At 41.9% G+C, this 26,398-nt stretch overlaps 1 pseudogene across 1 annotated transcript in view; it reads right to left on the reverse strand.

Moving 5' to 3' along the window:
• Positions 1–7: 7 nt before the first annotated feature.
• The window catches only part of LOC145488559 (sacsin-like), an 87,892-nt pseudogene continuing 61,501 nt past the window's right edge, over positions 8–26,398 (reverse strand). Inside the window, exons 8-15 of the transcript XR_014049510.1 lie at positions 20,818–20,918; positions 20,369–20,479; positions 19,262–19,409; positions 16,691–17,699; positions 15,593–16,164; positions 4,217–15,324; positions 3,592–3,868; positions 8–3,211 (exon numbers count right to left, since the gene is read on the reverse strand). The product of XR_014049510.1 is annotated as a sacsin-like (transcript). The remainder of the gene's footprint in view (positions 3,212–3,591; positions 3,869–4,216; positions 15,325–15,592; positions 16,165–16,690; positions 17,700–19,261; positions 19,410–20,368; positions 20,480–20,817; positions 20,919–26,398) is intronic.

A 26,398-nucleotide genomic window follows, 5' to 3' on the forward strand; every position in this document is an offset into this window, starting at 1 on the left:
ATGAGTATTTTTAGTTTTCGTTTTTTTTCGAACTACTGAAGCTTTGTACATGGACTATTTGCTTGGTACAAAGACTTTTAAGGTGGCTCAAAACAGTTCTCAGCACTTAGATTTTGATGGGTTGTTATAACCTCTCTTAATCACTTGATGCTACAATCATGGTATCAAAAAAACCGCCCAATCATTTGTGAACACGTTATCATTTTCGTAGCACAATAGGTTCATACATAGGGTTCAGAGCCACCTTAAATTTTCTTTAAATTTTAATTTTTTTTTAAACTTTAAGGTGGGTCTGAACCTTATGTACAGATTTTTTTAAAAACTTTGGCAAATGCTGCGTCTTATCGTGCTTATTAAAATTTGATAATTGCGTTCGACGAAGTGGAACGCAAACCTAATTTTGACCTGTGGCTTTTCAGAGTTGATCTCCCTGTGCACGGTTCTAGGCTGAAAAAAACCACATTCCTGTAAGGACACCAAAATGGCCACCCCGCTTGATTTTTGCAGGGGCATGTCACGGCCAGTAAACTGGTACCGTTTAATGCTAAGACGTGATAAGACGTGGCGAACATTTGAGTATGTGAGCAAGCCATGTGTGCTCGTCTTTCCGATGGATCTTTTTTTTGACTTCTTTCCATTCAGTTGCCGTACGCCTCGCTATTATGTGCTCTCAGCGATAGATTTTGGCGAATTTAAACGCTTCGACGGCAGCATTTATCGCAATCTGAGGGAATTGTCCTTGTTTATTAACACGACTTGGCTTTGGGATGATAACCGTGGGAACAGCTACATTTTGATTGCATTTGTTGATTAGTTCCAGTCGCGACAGATAGCTCAGTCTTTATCCGGTCGAAATTTTATTGTTTGGAATCGGTGGAAAAGTACTCTGAAGGCAAGATCCATAAGACTACTTAATTCATCAGGGGAAATACTCGAATTAGTCGCGAAACGAGTACGCGACTGCAAATGCTAGCTTAGAATAATGTACGTAATTTAAATATTCTATGAAACTTGAGAGACCACAGAAACTGGCAGCGTCACGCAACGTATCAACAAATCGTGACCTCTTCACTAGCGTGGACTTTGACACTAGGCATATCTGACTGTAAAACCTCGGTTGCTGCTGAAAAAATGTTGATTTTAGCAATAGACAAAGGTTGAAAGTTGGCTAGTGAAATCATTTATTTACGATATATAATTATATATTAAAGTGAGAGCGTCGAACGCACTCTCATAATCTCTGATTACTACTAGTATAAAAAAATTTAACCGTGCCGTTTTTGAATTATAAGCCCCTAAAACTGTAATTAAGGGTGTTTTTAGCGGGTCATACTATTGCTATGGTAACCTATTTTGCCGCAAAAATGATAACAATGTATTAACCAATGATTGGGCAATTTTTCGATACCATGATTATAGCATCAAGTGATAAAGAGTGGTTATAATGACCCATTAAAATCTAACTGCTGGAAACTGTTTTGAGCCACCTTAACTACGACTCACTTTAATCCTGTCTCACGTCACTTTATTCTATGACACATTTGTATATCACAGGAACGGAGGTTTTTGTTCCTTAATCATGAACTTCATGAACACAGTCTAATAATATAAGAATCTCTATGAAAAGCAGTCTCTGATTTGTGTTATCAAACATTTGCTTTGTTCTACAGACTACATGTGAAACTGGTTTAAAAGTAGTCTGACAATAATCAAACATACTAGCTTCTATTCAACAAAACTGATCTATATATCCCCCCACGAAATAAAAATGCGATAAATCGATTATAGAACTAACAAAAGAACAAAAAGAGATAAGTGTGCATTTCTAAAACATCGACTACTGTTAAAATACGTCTACTTTAGTATTCGGATGAAAAATTTGAACGCAATTGTACAACGTCAACCGGACTAAAAAGCCATATTACTCTTCTCATCTATCTGTTTTCCCTATTCGAGTGGCACGCCTACAAACTAGTTTTGAGCAGGTGTATAATGACTACTAAAATCACGCAATTACCTTTCACTTATCTCAGTTGTATACTGATAAGTACGAGACAAACTGCATCTACCACGCGTAAACAGGAGACGACCCGTGTTTTCAAATAGAACGAACAAGTCTATCGTTTATATAGCATGACGCACCAAAGTGTATACCTGACTTGAAACTGACAATAGAATTGGGGTTACAAGCAGACTAACAGCTCAATTTTTGCCTAGTCTGTGACTGAAAAGTATAGTAGCAAAAGGGAACGTCCAAAGGGGTCCTCTGCTTGGTGAAAAAGTTCTACATTAAAAAAGTCAAAACAACCTATTAAATATTGTATTTAAAGGGACAAGGTCGAGGTACATTTGCTGACAACTGCTATAAATATACGAAATAATCCCTAAATTTAAGTAATAAGAATTTAATTAGCTCTAAGTAAATGATTAAAAGCAATTTCTTGAAGAGAGTCCACACTGCAGCAACATTTTTGCAAAATTTCAACGATTTTCGAGCCAAACTCGAACCTTTTAAAAACTGACATCCTGACGCTTTTTCAAAACTCCATATCGCAATCCGTTTCCATCCTCGCCATCGTTAGCCATCCTGACTTCCTAATGGGTTTTAATTATTTGTCGAGTGCTGCTCTACAAAATAAAACCATTATTGTTCAGCTTCCAACGATTGACTGGATATGTTTTTGAGATTTCCAAAATCATACTAAAAATGGTGAGTGTCCCTTCAATATCCCAACAAAATGGCTCTAATTTACTTGGAGCAAGGCTTAATAAAAGGTAAGTTGTCTTTGACTTTAAAACATAACTGAAACTAAGCTACAAACGCTCATAAGAGAAAGAGGATGAGAGGCGGTGTTGCCGCGACATTAACGCAAACTATGGTTATAATACTGACTGAAATTCTCCTCTTATTGTTTGGCTTAATTTGAACACTAAAAGCGAAGTTTTTAACGGTAGATAACGAGATATAAAAAAACATGCACTATAGGAGACGAGAACTCCACGCTAAAAAACCTACTTGGGTTTGAATTTGACTATATGAGCACTTCGACACATCGATCACTGTGCTTGTATCTAATGGTTTACTTCGAAGCTACATTGCTCGATAAAGTTTAAATCGTCCTCCGCTGCACACATGAGTATGAAGATTGTTCACTACTGTGAGAAATGCACTCCTGCTTGAATCTCTCCAGTGCCACGTTTCTGTCACAGCCTGTCAAATTCAGTTTATAGCATTAGTTGTTGATATCTACACGTCATTAAAAAAACGAAAGTACAGTTTTAGATATGCATATCACCCTTGCATATGTGCATGTGACATTAAACAAACGAAACACATTTTCCTTGTTTCCATAGATTAATTTTTGAGTGGAATTCTACTAATATACTATAGTACAATCTGACGGCTGGAGGTGGCGATCGTCCACATAATGGCCGGCGACGGCCTCGTCAGCTATGTCTTGTGATAATTGTTAATAGAAACATGTAATCGTCCCACGGAAAGAGGTCGCGAGGCGACTGTCTATCTATTTATCATGAATTTCACACCCACTTATGGACACACAGTACAGTATCTCTTTCTTCAGAACGCACCTTAAGAAATCCGGTCTTTAACACGCTTGACGATCCTCTTGGCAAGCTGCAAGGCTTGTTGAGCCGTCTGGGCCGAGTAAACGTCGTTTGGAATCTGAGGAAAATGCATCCGATCTGGATAGCGCATGCGTGTTGAATCGCCAAGAACCTCCAACTGCCAAGCCAATTCGGTTAACTCTGAGTCATTCAAGCCGTTGCAATTCTGGACCAAGTTGTGGACACTAGTCTTGTTGGCGTCTATTGTGTACTGAGCGGCTTTCAGGGCTTTCTCTGCTGCCTACAAAAGCAATATTCGGCCAGACTGAGCAAGTGTTAACTTGGTAAGTTATATTTTGAATTTTGATTAAAATAGTCGGGAAAGGGACTATTATTTGAACAACGGTAAATAGTCCACGCGTTATTAAAATAGCACATGCTCATTTTTATAAATAATTATATGCCTGTACATCAATTAGCTGTACATTAATCGCCACATACTGTCGCCATGGTGAAATATTGGATGCATCAATCAACACCTAATGCTTCAAAAAGTGCTTCCAAATATGCATGTAAAGAATGTTTCTCTTAACACCTGCACCCTGTTATCAAATTAGATTAAAGCTAGGGAAACACTTGTTAATCTTACCTGGTGGCATTTAAAACATGCCCACTCATAGGAAGGATTGCCATACACAATATCATTCTCCACTGCCGCGACATCGGCCTTAGCTTGTCTAAACCATCGCCTTGCTTCCCCTGGTTGAGGATTCTTCCTGTGTGAGTTTCGAGGTGACCTTTGTCTTTCTCGGTATCCCTGGCGCTGCGTGTAATGTTCCCTTGCACGAGCTCCCCAGGACGTAAAGAAATCGTCGTAGGACCCACCCGAAGTTCTGGTTCCTGCGTTAGGTCTTCCACTACCCCGTGGTTCACCTCTTTCCAATCGGGAGGTCTCGTGCTGTATATGCTGACAAACGTCTGTGCAGAATTCTTCATCGCCCAAGTTTTTATCGGGATGCCACCGCAGATACAGTCGCTTAATGATTTTCCTCCTCTTCTCTTCTGGTAGTTTCCATGCATCCTCCAGGAGGACTGAAATTTCATCAAACACCCCCTGTCTACTTCTGTTCCTTGGAGGCTCCCTTCGCTGATCAGATAAAACAATTGCTGATGAGGTGACAGCATTCAGACGATGGAATTTGTACAAGTCAGCAGCATCGACCACAATTTCTTGATCATCTCCAATATTGATTTTGTAGCGCTTTGTCAAGGGGCTGAAATCTTCATTTCCCATTACGTCGATAATCACAGCGTATATGTAGGTAGCGTTTCCTTCTTGCCTCTGCAGACTTGGGTCGTCTAGCTCGTATCCCACATATTCGCCGGGTTCAAAATCTTCAAAGGCATCATTCAGCAAATGGTGGTCTTCAATTGGGATAAAGCTCCCGGGAGGCGGAAAGATTTCGTCTTCTGCTGGACGATACGAGTCATCTTGACGAACACCCATATCATCTAACAGCGACCAAATTTCGCTGGGGGAACACTGCAACATGGTAGGAATAAACACCGCCATTGTACCCAGAAGCCCCAAACATATTTCTACGATAACACTGGATACCAATGGTATGGCAGAGGTAATTTCATCCACTGCCGATGTAACATTAACATACACCCGCCATATCTCTTCATCAGAAACCACAACTTTGTCTAAAAAGGACTTCACCTCTTCTTCACTTTCAGGAATGGGAACTTCATTTGAAAAAAGCGTGGTTTTGAGGCTTTTTACAACACAAAGTTCGATTCGGCGAAGCCCCCTTGCGATACTGTCAATCACACTCTTATTGATATCTCTCTTCTGTCGACTGTTCTCGTCTCGAATTAGTCTGATAACTCCAGAACAAAACTGAGGGGAAGAGAGCTGGTGCTTCAGTTGTGTCACAGCTTGATTCATCACCAATTCAACGGTCTGAGGGGCACTCAGTTTTTCTTCGACAACCTGAGAAAGCATTTTTGGCTGTAAAGCTGTTGGTAACTTCATCGTTAGCTCTTTATAGTTGATCTGAGTAGAGCTGCAGGTCACATCCATCAAACGAAGGTCGAGTAAAAAAAGTTGATTGAAATTGCGCAGTCGACCCCGCAGAGAGGCAGGTGCATCATTGAAAATAAGATCTGAAGACTTGTGTAAGAAGACTGGTGTTACCGTCTGGATCCCCTCAGAAGAACTTCCTGTTAAAGACATTCCCGGAAGGTAAAGCGCTGACAGGCTCTCCACCGCTTTGGCGTTTTCTTCTAGTCTTTCGAAGAAGCCTTTCGTTGCCTTGACACACATTCTGACTTCATTTGGGTGCAGTTTTGATTTCTGGCATTTCTTCTGTAACATATCCAACACCATAGCATAGTGGGAAATTGTAACAACTTTGGAACAGCCCAGGCTCTCAAAGAGTGGGTGAAATTTTCCAAATTCTTTAGGAATTCCGTAAAGGAATGGTCTAATTTCAAGATGCTCATACAGCTCGAGGACTGCTTGACAAGGTAGAATGAGTTTCTTTCCATGTTCAACCAAAACGAAAGGGATATTCTCCAGGACTTTCTTTGCCCCACTGTGTGAGATTTGTTTTGTCAGCAAAAATGTGTAAATGCGTTCCATTACTGCCATAATTATGTGACATCGCTCAGACATCTCCTCGTTGTTGTTTGCGAGATATACACATATATTTTGGCAGTGACCAACAACAAGATCGACTGGTGGCTTCTCTAAAATCTGGAGCTGTGCAACAAAAGAATCACAGTACTGGGCCATGCTGACACCGGGAGGGCTGTTAAGCTCATGAAGACGACACCGTGGGTTTGCCCATCTTGGAAGTAAATGCGCCTTCGTCCAAACAATTTCTGCATGTTCAGAGGGAACTGCCTCTTTGAACGCAAAGAAAGGAATCTGATGACCTACGACGCCCCCAACCGGTGGAAAAAGTGCTTGAAGGGGTTCTCTTACGGGATCCCCGGCCACGAAACGAATATCGCAAATACTTTGTAGTAGTCCCTCAGCCACTACATTTTGTCGGTGTATGAGATGATTGGCCAGAACTGTAGATTTCTTGTAAGTGCTATCATCTGGCGCTGATGCGGCCTCATGTGCAAGTTCCGTAGCAAATCTCTTGAAATTGTTCTTGGTAACTTCATGAACAAGACCAATACGTCGCAGAAAGTTCAACCACTCTGGTGAATTAAGAGGCTTTGAAGGAAACATGCTTTCTGAAAGCATTATGCGGAAAACATCAATTCCAGGGTCGTAAAAACAGGAGGCAGTCTTCAGACTCCCATCCACTGAGGGAACAAGAGGGGTATTTCTTAAACATTCCAGTAGTCTTTGCTGGTCGCCATCTTCTGTTTCGAAATCGTCTAAAATGGATTTCCGAATAAATTCCAGGTGAACCTGCCTTGCATCATCGCTAAGAATGGAGAACTTTGTCAGAATAAAGCTGCAATACACGTCAACAGCAGAAACACATTCAAGTTCCAGGAACTTGAACAACTCGGAGAGACTTTGCCTGGATTTCAGAAACACTACATTAAGCTCACGCTCCAACACATCTATTTCCTTTTGTGGTATTTCATTTGGTAGAACACACACTCTGCGATCCTTGAGTCTTATCAAGCCACCATGTGTTGCCTCATAAAAAGGGAGCCTTCTTAGGACGGTCCTTTCGGCATCTCGCAGGCACTTCGCACTTCTACTGAAGTACTTCAGGATTGTGATACAATCCGGGGAGCCCAGCCTTCCTCTAAGTGACTGCGGGTCTAACTCCATCTTTTGATCAAGTGATGTTAGAAGTGATGCAGGGACCTTCAGCGATGCAACAATGATACGAGCGAGATTAACCGAGTTTTGAGATGAGTAGGCATAGGTACCTGAACCCGTGGTTGAGAGTGTAGTAGAGTTAAGCTCAGGTAGACCAAGTTTGTGCAAGACGTCCACGAGTTTCTCGCTTGAAGAATCAGCACTTTTGAAGTCGAGGACAGATGCTGCTTTTCCCAGAGGCACAAGTAAATGTTCAGTGGCTGGGCTCCCACTGAACTGAAAGGGAGAAGGGAAGGAGGACTTCCTTTCTGTGTTCTTCACCTCGACAGCAGGAAGTATGCTCCAGTTGGACAGGGGTTCAAGGGCTCGTGCAATCTGAAGGTTCTTGGTCTGCATATCCATGTTTACGTCATCGACAACATCCCTCACAATCTCATGAAGAAAAACCCATACCCTGTACATCCATCGTTGGTTGGGAGTAGCTTTGTGGGTTGGACACCACTGAACAAACTCTGCCTTTCCATAGCGTTCCTGTTGCAATGTTTGGGGTAAGTTCTCTGCGAATGCTCTTACATCCAAAGGCTTCAAAACGGACGAATTTTTGGTTGCATCATCACTAAATATCTTCCTGTAAACTTGCTCATGAAGAAAAATATGAGGTGAACCAGGTAGAATATCTTGGTATCGAGAGAGGAACTTGGGTTCTTCGCTTGAGAACAATTGAAGACGATTGTCTTGCGTAAGAAGCAGTGGAAGACCTGACAGCTTATCGAGAAAGCTTTCATCACCTTTGCAGTACTGCAGCACCACATTAACTCCAAGAACATCTTTCAATGTTGTTCTATCTACTTGACAGGGAACTGGCCCAATCGTGCACAAGGGGGTCTGAGAACTAAGTGTTTTGTAGAAATCTATCACAGAGCTTGGAGAGATGCAGCATGTAGTGATACCAGCTTTCAGAAAGGATTTATGCAACGACAAGGAAAAGGCCACGAGATTAAAACCGCTTTCAAGAAGTATTTCCTCAAACCTCTTTATTATTTTCGTCTGGGAGTCATCTGATTCCTTGTCAGGTGACATGGCAAAAGGACCTTCTACAGCAAGGTTGTTGAAAAATGCTTGCTGCTTTCCACTGCTAGTTGGTGGTAGCCACGAAACTTCAACTACAGTGCTACTCTTCGCAGATTTACTGGCGACTTCCTTTGGTCTTCTTCTAACAACTGGTATAATTTTCAATTCTCTTCTGTTGATTTCTTGATAGACAGAGTCAACCAGCGTCTCCCAATACTGTTCCCTGGGAGGTTGACGTGGGAAAAAGGTTTCGTAGAAAGTAATCTTGTACAGGATGTCATCTTCGGTGCAACGGTTTCCATGTTGGGTTATAGGTAGCTCAAGAAAATTCCGCACTTCGACCAGCAGCGTAACGTAGCACGATGCCACGACATCTTGCAACAATGCATTATTCCAGTCACTCCGGTATCCACCAGCTTCGTTGCTCCACAAATTTCGTCTTGCCTCGTGGTCCAGTGCAAAGTGACCATTAATGTGAACTGGCAGGTTAGTTTCGAATGGAAGTGGCAGAAAGCAATAAGCTTTCTTTCTTCTTTGTACATGGCACTTTTGTACGGGTTTCTTTTCCAAAAGGCAGGCAACACCGCCACGAGGAAGCATCCCAAGTTGATGTTTCTTACAGGCATTAACGACACTCTTCTCTACAGACTTCTCAAAGCCCATCTGTTGAACAATTAGCCACCTTTCTTGGTTTCCAAGAGTGTCTGTGATGTTCAAGACGTAAGACACTCTTGCTACTTGAATGTCAGTTGCAAGAACTTCTCTTCCTTCCTTTAATAGCCTTCCAATCTCCTTGATGTAATTGGCAAATGCTCGTCTCTTAAGTTCATCCTCCTCTGACATAACTGCTTCGACTGTGTAAGCATTCTCTAGATCCCCACTTGTTCTATTGACTTCACAAAGGGTTATCTTCTTCACATTGTTTACAAAAAGGAGAACTTCAAATAACTCTTTCTTCAATTCTTCCATCATTGCGTCCAGCTTTTCCAGTGACACAGAACTTGACGATATTTTGGATTCTAGGGCCATATGCTCTGTTCTCAGAGGAAATCTGAAAATGGTTGCGCTATCCCTTGGAAAGTGTTGTTCCAGATAACATGGAAAAACATCCGGGAACCTTCTCTGCAGGGTGGTGTCGACTTTAATCATTAGTCCAGGCTCTTCACAACTTGCACCAGGAGCGAACTTACAGTGTGGATCAAATATACACAAAACATCGCCAATCTCCTCCCCTTTTGAAATGAAGGACGGCGCATCAGTCAAATGGTAGACAGCATTAAACCCGACACCATATTGACCCGTTTTGTTTGGATCGTCGCCCTTACTACCCTCGCCAAGATTCCGTATTCCTTCAATATCGGCATTGGTGAAAGGCTTGTTGTTGTACACACACAAGGCAGGTCCCTGTAGTGGTTGCCAGCTGTCGTCAAACACTTTTTCTTTGGGATGGTGTCTGGGGTCTTTTACGAAACAAATCTCCGTAGCTTTTGCATCATCAGCGTTTTGAAGAAGTTCTTTCAAAATTTCCTTCTCGCATGGATAGCATGTTAGAATACGTTTCAGGCGATTTGTGAGTTTCTCCCGCTGACCAAAAGAAATGCCAACGACATGAGACCGCAACGCTTCTTCTCTGCGTGTTTTAACACCGACATAGTTACACGTTTCCCAAGGAATTCTAGTGCTAACAAAATGCACGTCTGGCTCATCAGGCATCCAAGGGCAGTCCTTGATGCATAGCTCGGACACTGGTCGCAAAACTCCTCTTGAGTCAGGAAGATAAACAGTTCCACATTTCTCCTCGACTTCAGAAGGATCGCATTCGGAATCTCCGAGAGTTTCGCCCAGTTGATTTGCCAGATGCACGGCAGTCTTAAGACTTTCTTGATCAAGTTCAGTTTCAGCGAAGCGGCTTTTCATTTGCAGAAGACTTGAAACGAAATCTTTTTCTTCAAAATGGTCCCTCACACTAGCCACTTTCATCAGTGTTGGAAAAGCCACCGCCAAATGTTCGGAAAGCTGGTAAAGATATGGCGAGCAGTCGACTCTAAGATGAAAAGCCACCTGACTAGCAAAAAGAAACTGTCTTCCGTTAAGGATGAAGTTCTTGCCATTCAACAATTTCTCGATAGCCTTCGAATTGTTAACAAGCGCTTTATCTAGATACGAATAAGCAGCGTGGCACAAATGTCTTATCTCCTCATATACAGTGAACTCTGACGATTCAACTTTGGTGGACATAGCTACTTCCAGTTGAGCTATTACGTGGGCCAAAGTTGCTTCCTTTTTGTCTAGCGCCAACAACGGTTTAACATTTCGAGGAATAGACACTCCAACTAATGGTTCCGTGCAGCATAAAAGGTACTTTTTGTCTTCCAGAAACACATCCTTAGGTGCAAGGAGAACTTTGCTTCCAAACTCATCTCCTTTCCATCGAAGAGGAAACGAGACAGGCTTCTTAAGAACTGGGAGAAACTTTGCCTGTAAAATGCGTCTTCCAATGACACTGTTGGAACGAATTTTATCTTCGTATTTCATCTTCTTCTCCATGAATTGTAGCAATGCCATCGTCCGCTTACCCGCTGCATCACTGTTGACTTCATTTAGTCCTTGAATACTTTCGGCTCTATCTGCAATCTCCTCCCAAGGAAGATAATCCGACACCATTCCCAGAGTCTCAAGTTTTGCAAGCCGTTGAGAGTGAAGGAAAGTATCATTATTCCCACAAGGAAACCTTTCATCGCCAGGAAGAAAGAGATGGGCTGCGTCTTTGCCTGGATGTATGAGTTGAGATGGATACTTGAGATCGTTACCAAATGGTGATGCTGGAATGCAAGCATGCGTCCTTATCAGGTCATTGCAGTTGATATCCAGAGCATGCAGTACTAGTGCATCTCTTAACTCTGGAGGTACAGTGGAGATGTTTGGGAAGAACAGTTCACGAAAAAATCTATCCTTGTCATAGATTTTGGGATTTAGTACTTCGCCCAGTCCACAAAATTGGAACGACCTTAGGATATCCACGGGAACATCAATGACCACTGCACTTCCTTTCATAAGCAGCTGGAAAACTGTGAGCGAGATATTTCCTATTAGCGGCTCCTTTCTAAAATCTGGATCAAGAAATGCAATATGATCAATATTTAGCCACTTCTGTCCATCAGAAAACAGAGAGTAATTTCGTCTAGCAACCTGTGTATAGAACGACTTCATGATTGGCCAGCAATTATGATCAGTGTCACAAGCTTTTGGCCACAAGCAATGGAACTTGTAAGATCCTTCAGCCGATGCAATGGACCTCAGATCCTCGAGAAGGCAGAGATAAGCAGAAGTAATAGAATCTTGCATAAGTACATTGTTCCAGTCCACTCCATAGCACCTCTTGTCATCTTCAAGTTTTTCCTGCAAATGACGCCTGTTAGCAGCTAATGCAAATGCTCCATTTATGTGAATAGGAAGGCCACTGTGAATTGGAAGTGGCAAGTAGCAAAACAAGATCCCGTTGACATCTAATCCATCAACTGTCTTCTTCACAGGCAAGGGCAAAATGGTGCCAGATGTATTTGGAACCAGTTGAACAGCTGCTCCCGCCGATGGGAGAAGACGCCAATCATTCTTAGCAAATTTCAGAGCTTGACCATTACCCATTGAAGACGCCACAAGCCAGGTGCTACACTCCTTTTGGAAAGGTAAGTCACATGCGAAGAAACTCAGACCGTCCTCCGTAAAACTGCACTTGATGTTAACCTTCATGGCCGATTTTATTAGTTTGGTTGGTGCTCCTGTCCTAAAATTTCGAGTAATCTGTGACGACGCTTGCAGAAAATTACATTGTTTCAAGAAATCCTTTTCCTCTGTGGCCAACTTCATTGTCGCGGCTGGTAGATTAACAGGGACAGACAGGCTTCTAACTATTCCACCTTGTGCTAGTGACTTGCTAACTTGAAACAGTAAGTTCGGGTTTTGGTCTTGACTGGGAGATGCTGTCAAAGAAAATACGCCGACACGGAGGACATTCTGCGTGAAGAGGAGTAAGGTGTTGGCTCCATTAACAAGCATTCGCAGCAATTCTCGCATTTGCTGGTCATCGTATGGTAGCTTCTTTATTTCACTTCTTTCAGCTTGCTCGCTCGTTCTCAATGGAAAACGAAAAAGGGTTCCATCAAATGAATTGTGTTCTTTATCAAGATGCAAATCACAGCCAAAGACACCATTGAATGGCTTGAACTGATTGGTGAATTTTCGAAGCCTCTTCACATCCTTGTTGAGATCAATCTTCATTCCTGGTTTCCTTTTGTTCTTAATGGCCTTCCCGAGGTATGACGTGTGAGGATCAAAAATGACAAAATAGTTCCTACTACAGAACATGGGCACATCTGTCAAATTGTACACCGCATTAAAGCCAAGTCCAAACCTGCCAATCTTTTCCGTTTCGTGCTCTTTTGTTGCCTCATTCAATTTTGCAATGTTCTCAAAGTCCACATCGTTGAAATGAGCGTCATTGTAGACCCACAATGCAGGACCTTGACAACCTTTCATGCCTTCATCAATCAAGCAAGTCATGGCATCCTCGTTCGTCCTTTCATCATAGAGAAATCTCACCTCGGTGGCACCGGCATCGTCTGCGTTTTGAACAAGTTCTTTTAGAATTGAAAATCCATCCGTGTACTCCTCCAGAAGTCGGTTCAGCCGAGTAGTAAGCTTCTCTTCCTGTCCAAACTCTTCTCCTATGGACAGCTCGTCCGGGTCCAGCATTCGATTGGTGAGGCTTGGGACACCAAGACGTTCAGCAGTACTGTTAGGGAGATTGGGGTGTACATAAAAATAGTCCATGTCTTCATCATCACCTTCTCTCTTCAGCCAATCGTGGTGGCTGTACATACAGCACTCCACTGGTTCAAGCCTTACATGTGAGTTGTCTTCAGTGTGCGTTGGTACAACAATTTGCCCTCGTAGCTCCTCTGTCAACTGCTCATTTGCCAACTCATTCAGAATGTTGACGGATAACTGAAGATCGTGCCTTACTTCTAAAGCGCTAGACAGGACAATTCCTTCGTCATACTTCTCTTTAATCATGTGAAGGACCTGTACCAAAACGCTTGGATTACTGCTTTCCCTCATGCCAAAACGGTAAAACAGTTCAGCGTACTTAGCCATGTCGGGAGGAAGAGAACGTATGTAGGGTGTAAGATCAACGTGGGACTTGCTGAAAAGCACATGGCTCGGTGAGGAAAAGCCCTCTCCATTCCAAACCCAATCAAATTCTTCTAAACAGTCAAATGCAGGATCCACACCAACGTCCTTTGCTAGCACTCGATTTAGCAACAAGTAAATTTCGTTTACCACAACCATAAAGAGCGGTTTTTCTTCTTTTGAATACGATCTGATCACATTCTGCAACTGCTGAATGACCTGGAAGACACCGGGTAGATATTGCCAGCCAAAATACCTGGAAATTTGATTCGTTGGCTGTACTTCTACAAGAGGCATAACCGTTCCAACGAGGTTTGCAAGATACTGACTCTTCACTTCAGTTGGCTTGAAAAAGTGTTTGCCATTTTCTTCGCCCTCTTCAAATCATGCCAGTCCCGGAGGATGGTTAGGGGGTCTCTCTTGTAATCTTGAAACCCAGGGAATGTCCTTCAGAAGCGATCCTAGTGGTTGTCCATTGACTGACTCCGACAATGTTTGGGGATTGTCTCTGAGGAACTCCAAAACTGCTCTTGACTTCTGCTCTGCAGTTGGAAGGTGAGTAAGCCCACTTACTAATTTCGCACTTTGGTACAAATCATATCCAGTGATGTTGTCCTCGCTTTTCATTCCAAGATCTTCTAACATGACGAGTACAGAACGTTCGTTGTACGCGACCGTGGGGAAAACATCTTCATTGACAAATAATTTCTTCAAGAACAACTTTCTGGGATCAAAGAGGTCTGATGCTCTTGCGCGCCCTCGATGTTTGGAGACAAAGGGCAAGGCCTGTAATTTCTGTTTGAAAGTGGCATTTCTGCGAATTTCACTAGTGTGGTTTTCCAGTACATAAGTCATGAGTTTGTCAATCTGCTCTCCAGAGTACTTTTCTCGTTGTATGTCTGGAAACACTATTTGGCAGAGTAACTCAGTTGGCGTTAGAATCTTGACGTCTAATAAAACTGCTAAAGACTTGGAATCGTGCTCGCTAATGTCAATCAGCTCTCGAACAGGCGGAACTGGAAGAGAATCAGCAACCGCTGCACAAAGACCCTCCGTCTTTGATACGAACTTCTTGGACAGCGTCTGAAAAATGGGAAGCGAACACAGAAGATTGTACTCCGCTTGTCCTACATATGACCGTCTCACACGGGCAAGAAATGACCTGAGGAGGTGCTTGTCGTTAGCAGATAATATCTTGCGAACGATTTCTGGAAACCTTCCAGCTGCCATCTGGCCAGAGGAAATCACAATTGCTTTCAAAACGCCTTGCGCGGAAGGTGGATGTACAAACGCCCCCAAGACAGCGGGATGGTGTCTTATATAGGCTGGGAAATCATTCATGATAATTACACCAAGCTTCCTCAAAACATTTGTCAGTTTCTCGTCGAGGCAATCATCATTTAGGCATTTCACAACAACTCTAGAAGGGCGGCAAAGTCGTGCCAAGGTTACAGGAGTTTGTACTAGGCTGAGTGGAATCAGAGGCAGTTTTCCAAGGCTCTGAATATCTTCCTCTCTTGTGAAAGTCTCTTGCAGATATATCCAGACAGCCTTGATCCAGTCTCTCGGAGGATGTTTGTGACTACTGTCATCGGGGAACCACGAAACGGTATTACCCTTACTCCACTCAGGCGGTAGGGCCTCCCAGAGAAGAGATGGTACATCATCCTCGCACAATAGCCGTAATTGTGTAACTTCTGTGAAAAAAGCATAACAACATAAAGAGTGACAGTCTGATAATGTAAAACCAACGAAAAAGAATTGATCAAACGATAATAACCGGCATGCCTCAGTCGTCTTTGTTACAATTTTGGTAAGCTAATTCGGTGTAATGCCGTTTTTCTTTCCACTGTGCCATGCGACTTATGAAAGGAATGCCATTACCTACTGTAGATATTAAAAGAAAGAATAAAAAATGCTCGGTAAGATAAAACCATACTCGAATCCAAAACAAAATCATTTTACCTTGATCAGCTGCATCGTTCAGCTTCCCAATGACGTCCCTATCGAGTGTTTCATCAAGGAAACGGTATTCTAGACCAGGAAAAAGTTCTCGGGGATGATCACGCGAGCAGATATAAATTCGCTCTCCCTGATCTGAAAATTTTGTGAAGGCGCCATTGAAAAGGGGCAACAACATCAAGCCGCAGAGTTTGTCATATTTGCGGTCTTTAAGACAAAACTGAAGAAGGAGTAGTTTCTCTCGTCTATCGAGGTTCTGGTAACAAGAAGGCACTTGCTTCAATGCTGCTCTTGTACCACTGGGAGTGATATTCTTTAACCCAACATAGCAACTAATGGCGTCCGTGACGTGGCTAGGTACTGAAACGACAGGCACATCAGCTGCTAGCAACACTCGCTGAAGCAGCTCTTTAGGTTCATCTTTAGACAGCAGGTCAAAAACGGCTTTCTGTACTGTCAGCCATTGCCCAAGATGTGCCGGAGTGTAAACAACTTTTTTCTGCAGTAGCAAGTGAAACAATGGATCTCTTATCTTCTCCCACTTTGGGTCAATGGAACTGATGTCTGGCCATGCTCTGTAAGAAACAAATAAGCGTAAAACTGCAGTAGTTCCCTCGTTTCAATACCAGCATAGCAAGCAAGACTCTTCTCAAGAGCCATGCTTGCTATACTGCCTGTGCCTTGTAAACATTTTTGAAATGACATTTATTTCTAGACGCAATATCCGACTTAGTTCCTCTCCAAGAGTACCGAGCGTTGGTTCGGTGAACAGCGGTAGCCAGTTTTAACTTCAATGCTCTACATACTCCGTGTTTGAATGAAATAACATTTTTTAACAAGTCCAGATTACTAACAAACGCTAAAAAGCACGACAAACTACGCGTTCGCGACCGTGGAAACAAAATGGGTCCAACAATACTAAGAGCTTATCATGTGCTAACAACCACTGATTACTTCTGGGCATAGAATCAGCAATCTATAACTTACGTGAAAGCACGTTTAAGGGCCAACACTGAGCGAATATTTTGTAGTTGGAGGTATACTTATCCAAGAGCATGGCAGTTATTATCCGAGTCACTTCTCAGACAAAAAAACACTTACTTGAAGATGGATGTCCTTGGTACGAAAAATGATTTCTCGTTAATTGCTTCCAAAATCATCGTGGCATACGCTCTGGGTATCGCCTCCTCGAGAAGACATCTGTTCCATAGTAACGACTTGTCCGTCAGCTGCCGACCACTCGTCTCCCGATCCTCTTGATCCGCATTTGGAGATTTGATATAACGCCTGTTCTGACTCAAAGCAAAGAAGCCGTTAACGTGCACTGGCAAACCTGTCAAGCTCCTCTTTTGCACCGGCAGAGGCAAGAAGCAGAACACGTGGCCTGTGATGTCGTGCGTTTCCAGTTTGGGACCTGTTGGCAGTGCCATGGCGACACCCACTGTGGGTAGATAGTTAAGCTCTTTATCTGTCATTAGCCTCTTAAACCTCATAGAAACCTCCCCTCCACAAAAGTAATTGGTAACGAGGAAAGAATGCTGCTTTACGGTTCCATCATCAAAGGGCGAGTTGAACTTCACTGTCTCTATCGTGACAGGGTAGGTTACAGTGACAGATTCTGTCATCACTTTTCCAGGTTTGATCTTTGCGAGAAACTCCTTTCTCTTCGCTCGAACTATTTGGAGACTTTGATCGGCAATTCTAACTTGAAAGGTCCTTTCAGGATCAAACTCTGATTCTTCTCTAACGTACAGCTCGATCGATTCAAGGTGTTGAAGAAACAGGAGAACCAAGTGAGCGTCAGCCTCAAAACTTTCAAACAGTGTATCCATCTTTTCAGCAGAGTAGAGTGTTTCTGACAACTCGGATGGTCTGGTCCTGAAAGGGAAACGGAACAAGGTGCCATCGTAAAATCCCTGGGAAAAAACATCTTCTGTACAATCAAAGATTCCCTTGTAAGGAAGGAACTGGTCTGGTATTTCGTCCATCTCTGCGCGGTCTTCATTGAGTCGCCAGTGTTTTCCTGTTCTTCTGTGGCGCTTGTCAGAAAAGTGAACACCATGAGGGTCGATGAAGCCAATTTGGGAATCACTGAGTAAACTTGGTAAATCTGAGATAGAAGAGCAACACAAACATAACTAAGAGGACCACTATGGAGTGAAGGGTTTTCTTGAATTCAATCTTGAAACAATTGTTTCACTTTTCTAAACAAAATAGGCCAATTTAATTAACTAAAAAAAGACAAGAATTGTAACGGTTTCTTTATGAAGCTATGTTGGAAATTCACCAGGTTCAACAAATAAATATGAGTCTCTAAGCAGGCTCTCAGCTTCAGTTATGATTAAGAGGGCGCATATGTGTAGACCTATTTGTTACTCTGTGAACCTTAGATTCTCTGTGATTTCATATCACTGGATGATTATTAGTATGGCTTTCAAAAAACGTGATTTAGTCGTAGATCTCTGAAAAATTCTTTGCGTTAAGTAGGTTTGAAATGTTAATCTTAGTTAGGCCCGGTCCAAACGCCACTCCACTCATGTGCCGAACCAAACTTGATTAACTTCGACTTTAGAGCGACTTTCGAGCGACGGCTGGTTCAGACGGCGTACTTCCGTCGAAATTAGGGAGTTTACGAAAACACGACGGCGACGTCGTGGACAACGTCGATTAAAATATGAATTTATATTTTACCTACGAATCTCGTGATACTCTAAAGTCATCTGCTTTGTTTATCACTGTCAAAACTACCGCAAAACTAAATCCGGAACACAGCGATAAATTTGAAATAAAAATTTAAAAAATTAGCCGTCGTGGTTCACGTTCTCTAGACAACCCAAAATTTGGTCATTTCACGTTGGTGTCTTGCAGAGAACGGCAAAGAAATGTACCAAGAATTATAAAGCGCGTGTACAGCCATTGTTCTGCTCATTAACTCTTTTGTTCAGTGACGTTCCCGTTGCCGTTGCCGTCGTAGTTTCGTAAACTCCCTATTAATTCGGGAAGCCGTTGGTAACAATTTTCGACGAGAAAATATGCGTTCTGAATTCAAGAACTCTATCCAAATAGAAAAGCTGTCACTAACATTTCGCTGTTATAGCAGTATTTAGGGAAGCAAATTCAAACTCTAGGTTCAGTGTTTAGACAGGTTTTCTCCTGGTTAATTTGACTTGTTAAAGGGAAATCTCATAAGCTGGGCTATTATCACGAAGAAAAAGCAAAAAAATGAATTTGCGCTAAAGAAACTCGCTTATACAGTCACGTTTCTCCTAAATCGAAGGCATATTTTGTTGTCTTTGTTTTCAGCGACGACGTCGAGCTTCATGCATGACTGGTCACCCCTCTCAATTTTGAGCCAATCACGAGTCCCGTTATATGAAAAATACATTACAGTAATGCATTAGGTTCGACACATGAGGAGAACACCGTATGAATCAGCTGCCATTCCAACGTCGCATGGTGCGACAGACTCTGCCGAATTTAATGTTGTTTGCCGCACCAAACCTAACCTGCCGAACCAAACTGATTCAAACGCCGCTCTTCTGCCGTACTTAACTCATCAGTTAGGTTCGGCGCATGAATGTAACGGCGTTTGGAGCGGGCTTTACCTATCTACCATATTAAAAACGTATATAACACTAAAATTTAATAAGAGTGTACTGGAGATGCATGTACCTGTCATGTGAAACACAGACTTGAATCCAAGACCAAAACGGCCGACTTTCATCGGATCTTGCACTTTGATGCTATCACAGACCAGTCGAATACCCCTCCAGTCATCTCTTGTAAACCGTGCGTTGTTGTAAGCGTAAAGCGCTGGGCCCTGTTTCAACATTTCAATAAAAGATATATGAGGAAGTCTTCTGTGGCACTAGGAAGAGATCTGTATCTTTTTGTAGCGTTCCCAAACGCAACTTGTGTAGTCATGTCAACTATAACAGTATGCCGTACATATTGGCAGATTTTCCCCTTACCTTATCAAACAACATCAGAGAAAACTTTAGGCTTTTTAAGCCTTAAGTATGTCTATGTATCTATAGTTTCGCCAAAATAAAATTGGTGGATGCACATTTTTCTAGTTAAAGATCTGTTTGATGTGAAGTTTATATGAAATAATTCATATATGAACTGCGGTAGTAGATGAAAGTGAAGAATGATCATCGCAGTTAATTTTCCAATTTAAGCAATTGGAAAGAAGAAGCCTGAAAAAATCAGGGCTTCAACGGGATTCGAACCCGTGACCTCCGCGATACCGGTGCGATGCTCTACCAACTGAGCTATGAAGCCACACATTGGGAGCGAGGTATCGCGGAGGTCACGGGTTCGAATCCCGTTGAAGCCCTGATTTTTTCAGGCTTCTTCTTTCCAATTGCTTAAATTGGAAAATTAACTGCGATGATCATTCTTCACTTTTAAAGATCTGTTTGTCAGACATAAACGGAAGCCATATCCTTCCGTTCAGGAAAGTGCCAAGGACACGCTCCTGTGCATGACATTGAAAAGCCAAAACCCCAAAGGCTTTGACCATTAAATTAGAAGAAACCCTGAGTATTATGCCCTAGCTTTGTCAAAAATTACTGTAAAACTGAACTGAGCTGTTATTGTGATATCCATTCATAAGGTTTTTGGATTTTAGCACAATAATCATTCTGTCTTGAACAATTAAGTGAGTTTTTTCTACGTGGTCTTAGCTGTGCGTTTTAAATTTTGCGAATTTGCAACGTTACTAAGTCATAATTTTTGTTCATTTCGATAAAAAATGCGGCAAAACCATGTGTTTACCTGAAATTGTGCGAGGTCCTCATCAAAAAGATATTCTGTGTGATGGCTGTGTTTGTCGTGCAAGAACTTCACTCGACTGGCATTTGCATCCTCAGCATTTTGAATCAGTTCCTAGACACGAGAGGCGTGAGAAGAAAACAATCGTAAAAAATACATATACTACCACAGGAAAATCCGTAACATCTAACGGAAAAGTGTATAAATTTCTCATATACAGACTGTTAGAAAACCAAACGAAGACTTCTAGCACAGAGCCTCCCTAGTTTCTATCGTGAATGCGAAGTTGACGTGGTAATTCAGTTCACAATTGATCCATGGTAGTCCAGCTTGCTATGTGTTGCATTGTTTGGCAGAAGGATTATATCGTGATATTTGCAAACCTTACTGTAGCAGATAGAAGGAAGGAAATTTTGTTTCCCTGCAATCTAGATGAAAGTAATGTGTTTTACCTTCAGTATCTGTCCATCATCAGGATACTGATCTAGGATGGACCTCAACTGTTGGATGAGTGATGGCTGAATCAAATCAAACCCATCGTCATCATTGTTCGCTGAGCAACAAATTAAAGAAACAGGCATTAGAGGAAAGTTTCAAAGAAACCAAACACAAAGACCTGACCTAAGAAATGTCGGAACTACCAAACTTGTCACTTTAGTTAAGATTTCTCGTTATCTGATAATACTGGTACATCTGGACTTACATATCCATAGACTATGGATTGACTAAAGACGTCTCTATAACCTACGCGTAGGCATTAATTCCTGAAAACTATTATTTAAGAATGCCTCTCTGTATCTAAAGTCTATGGTTCCTTCAAACTTTTGTTCCAGTATTTTTCATTGCTGGGTTCCCTGAATAGTTCATGTATTGTTCCTGCCATTTAGTTCCTGCCTATGAGTCACGTGACTTTTTCGAGTGTGTATGTAATGGCGAACGTTGGCAAAACGATTTAGTTTTGTATACATGCGATTCACTCGAGGTAACGACGGATAAGACGGATAAAGACGCGGACGATTGATGGAATTGTGTACAAGCAAACAAAAGCGTCTCATAGGAGTACTAGTCGAATTAAAGTCAGTGGAACTAGAGAGACTTGCCTATTGAAACTGAGGGAACTGGAAATTGGCTGTTACAGTTACTTTGATTTGCTGAAATACACAAGCTGTTTGGAATTTGTTTGGCTTTAAATCGTCATTCTTCGACCATCATTTCGTTTCTGTCGTTGGTTTTTGATACCGGCATTATTTTGTGCCCAATTGTGGTTTTGAGTTCTTCGATTGTTGGTGGCGAAGGATTTGTTTGTCGAAACTACAACTTCGAAATTGATTGTTCACGATGTCGATGTGGAATCTTACAAGCAATGATGACCAAACCACGGCACATGAACACGCCGAAACTCCAGATGAAAAAACGATGCGTGACCCTCAGGCCTGTTCCACAATGTTAGGAGCCTATGGAAACGAGTCGGGCTATTCTACAAGAGAAAACGGAGTGATCGATTCTGCTATCGAAGTTGATATGCATGTTTCAGAATGGAGAAGGAAACTTGAAATTGGACTGGACTGCCATTGAAAGGAGACAACCAAAGCTAACCGAAAACGAAAAAGGGAGAGAAACAAGCTCAAAAGAGAAATACAGCCATGGATTTCCAGCATTAGGACACTTATGGGACTTGATAAAAATTTGGAACTAGTTGGTGAGGAATCTGTGAAATGAAATGAGTGGTTTAAAGAGTTTGGTGATCTTCATGAGGAGAAACAAGAACTTGTCACTGAAGAAAAACAAATACCTGACACTCAAGTGTATGACAACCTGCATACTGAAGTAGAGCTTATTCGTGAAACTGTCCAGAAACGGGTGACTGATGCTGGTCGACGCATTAATGAGGAAAAGAAGTCAACTAAGTCGAGAGAAAAAGCAAAGAGCTCTAAAGCTTCACATGCATCAACCACTTTCTCTAGAGCCAGGACTCTCCAAGCCAAGGAAAAACAAGCAGAGTTACACGCGAGGATTGCTTAACTTGAGAACGTTGAAGCTGCGAGGAAAGAAGAAGAAAGGGCAAGGCTAAGGGCAGAATTTGCAGCTGTCGCTGCTATTAGGAAAGTCTACGAACATGCAATTAAAGAAAATAGGGAGCAGTATTTGAGCTCTGATGACCCTGGTGATGACCCAGAATGCTACCATTGGTCTGACTCGCCTGGACTACACCCACAGGAAACATTTGTCAAGGAAGGCCACAGCAGTCACAGAGCACGGGATGAAGAATTATTGAAACATTCAACTGCACCTAATCCAGCAGCAGAACAACTGAAAGATACCTCATATACAAAGGCACCAGAATTTACCTTGCCAACTACTCCCTTGTGGCAAGACATTGTTAATAGCAGTGGAGATACCATGAACCAAGTTGCTGCTGAAGAAGACTCTCACACCACTGTGAAGGCTGACTACAAACCTCGAGCAGACTTCTGGGAAAAGATGGAGCTCAGAATAATGTACAGCCACCACATGCACAAGCTCCATTTGATGGTGATCCATTCCAGTATCTGCGATTTAGAGCCAATTTCAGAGATCAAGTAGAGAATACAGCCTCACTAACTGATAGTGAGAAAATGAACAATGATATGGATGGTAAGGATGAAACGTAGTGACGAAAAATTTGCAGTAGACATGATCTTGTTAGGAATGCAGTTCCTTCTATTTTTCCCTGGACGGTGGATCACGGTCGATTTCAAACTCAAAATATGCTAGCCTTATTCGAGTTCTAAGTTATCACTAGTGTCAGATACACAACAACAGGACTGAGAAGGAAAAACGATGAAGACTTCCCCTTACATTCGAATCGAGGAGAATGAACCTCTTTCCCTTAGAGACCTTCCAGTCATATATAAGCTTTATAAATGTGACTTGTGACCTGGTGTTACGTTCAGGTCAATCATAAAGGGCGCTGCTTCAATTGAATAGCATTGAACTGGTATAACAGTGAGAATTTCAAGCTAGAACACATACGCTGTCAACGGTGCAGAAACAATCCACGAATAAGAAACATTGCAACAGAAACAAATCACTTGGTGAATAAATATTTTCCGACTTGGGCGCAAGCAACTAACAACGCTTTATATACAGGTCAGCGGATGTAGAAAAAGTTAATGGGAAGAAAGGCATAGGAGGTTGGCTGTGCACCGAACTGTATTATGGTAGAGGTAATTAACCAATCAGGAGCGTGTATTTTCTTATGAGTCGATTTGGAAGGAATTGTCGCTCGAGGGATCAAGAGGATTTCTTTGCGTGTTTTCTCGGCATTAACAAGTATGGTGATCCAGCTGCTTAACAGAAAAGAAAGGAAAGGATCTAAAATTTAATGTGTCGCTTCCCTGCACCATTTTTATGATGCCTGTTATTATTGCTTCATTTGAGCCACGGTAGAATTTGAAAGCTCTCAAAATAGCCAATTTTAATCTCACTAAGCAAGAAAATGAATTATGTACATGCATATGTACAAGATACACTGTATATATGTCTGCAGGGCTGTCATTAAGGGCTGGTCGCTGGCCGAAACAGCTGCCTACTGGCCAATCTTTAGCCGTCTACTTTTGTCTCACTTTTCCATTACTTTTAAAAGAAACTTAAAATAATGTAACTTTAGATCCCGCAAAGATATTGTAGTAACACATCCAATTCAAATGTCCAAGTCAAAGTGAAGATGCATTTCAAGCGTTTTAAGAGGTGCCCTCTGTAATTTTCAACTATGGCCATTTGGACCAGAAAAAATCAAATTCCTCAAACTTTCTCAGATGAATGGTCTAGATGAGTGATTCACAAAAATATAACTTTCAGTTCAATTCGATTCGTATTTTAGCGCTGGGGCCACCTCTTGGTTTTGCCCCTCTGAGAGGGCTTTTAGCGGCCATTTTAGGGCACATTTTTAACAATTTGCCATACAAAGAAAACGATCTAACTCCGGGTAAAAACCCTTTATTCGAGACAAGCAAATGTTTCTTGTTACATTGAGAGGCTGTTTTGGCAATTTGATGATCACCTGATTTTTCTACAGAATTTTAAATTTCTTCCCTTTCGGACTACTCATGAAGCGCCATAAAAAAGGCGAAGTTTAAAGGAAAATATCGCCAAAAGTACATCACTTGAGATCCCAAAACTACCCTCCACTTAAAGAGCAATGTCTCACCCGTAAAAACATGCAAAATTTTGGGGCAGCTAAAACTGTAAAATGTTAGACGAAGAAGTTTAAGCTGTGTTTTTGTCAACAAAGACCGCCGTCCTAATTAGCATAATAACGTGAAAATAATGATGCACAGAGAAAATAATGATATATTCCACTTATCTCGCGACATGTCGACAACTGGATGTTCCACGATGCCTCATGGTATATTTCCAGTATGTTTCAGCCACATTTTCGGTGATTAGTGTACGAAATCACTCTCAGACATCGCCACGGTTAAGCAGATTTCAACTCTCCGAAGCCCGCTTCATAACATCTATCAATATTATTTGTCTTTCGCCTCATAAGCCGCCGTTTACAAGAAGTTTAACAATTTTATGAGATCCTAACTGACCCAGAAGTCTGTTAGCAGCCTTTAAAATCTTCCTTTTAATCGAGGATTCTCATCAAGAACTCGTTTAAGCTGAGTTCTGTTTTGATCTGTTGTGCACCCGCCATTATTCCACAGATTGCGTTACATTTGACAAATGCGCATTCCAACGGGTAGGGGTAGGGTGGGTAGGAAGTGAAAATGTAACCGACATTAAAGCCATTTTACGCATTTCTGTGGCTAAACTAGTAACTGGCTTTCCCAGAATGACTTGAACATGAGCTTCTGCTTGCAGGTATTTTCTAGGTTATTTTTGCAGGGTAGGTGGGGCGGGGTCGTGTATTTAAAAAAAAAGAAAGAAAGAAAAAGAAAACGATAGACAGTATCAAGTCAAAAGATTATGATTTGTGTATCTTGATCAGCTTTATCAGTTCATCAGTGAGGCCCTATTAGGGGTTTTCAGGATGCTGGAGAGGTAAAAAGTTAATAGGATGCAATAAATTTAGGGGAAATATTAATGCGGTAGAGCATGTTTAGATCAGATAAAACAGGACATTAATTGAGTAGGAAATCGTTGAGCTGGATTTAACAGGATACAAGATATTTAGGACAAAAATTAACAGGATAAGGGATACACCGACACTCCCCCCCCCCCCTCCCCTTCCCCTCTCCCACTATGGGGCCTCAACAATGGTCAGCTACTTAGGATAAAATAAATGTATGTCAACTGCCATAAGCATTTATTCTGGACTCTTAGTACTTATATCACGGTGGAATATGAAAGTTTTGTATCAGATTTTAGGGGTTTTAAGGTTAGGTAACGCAGCTCCTTGTTAGTAATTTCGAAGCCCACACTTGTTACACTGAATAGATAGATAAAGACGGGGCTGGAGAAATAAACAGAGAATGAAATGTGTCCCGAATTCTGTACCGTTTAACACGAATTTCTTACATGGCAACCTTTGTGTCTGCAAAGAGATCGAGGCACAACATTTCACACTATATTTGTAAACAACTATCCTAATCTCATTGAGAGCCATTAGTTTTTGACGAGAATTTTCATTTATTACAAATAGAATACGGATAGAACTCCAATAAAAAGCCTCTTCCTTGTGTTTTTTTGTTCAGCATTATACTTGTGTCTTTCGCTGCCCGAAATGCCATCAAATGGTGAGAAAGGCAACAGACTGACAAGCAGTGCGCAAGAAAAGTTTTTCTCGGGTCAGGAAACGGCCATAAAAGTCGAAGCAATTACTGTAGCACAAAAGATGAGGCGCTCAAAAGATGAGGCCAGAATTAGGCGGTTCACCTGTGATGAGTTCCTGACTCCTTGCCACATTTAATCCTTCCTCTCGAGAATGGCTTCAAAGCTTAGAAACAGACAGGAGAAGGTCCTCCAACAAGACACAACAACCGCTGAGAATCAAGCTGCAGATATTTTTGACGTGTCAGTTAACTCATCCAATTGCTTATGACTCAT

This window comes from Orbicella franksi, chromosome 5 (genome assembly GCF_964199315.1).
Source record: "Orbicella franksi chromosome 5, jaOrbFran1.1, whole genome shotgun sequence".
In the NCBI taxonomy this organism is placed as follows: Eukaryota; Metazoa; Cnidaria; class Anthozoa; order Scleractinia; family Merulinidae; genus Orbicella; species Orbicella franksi.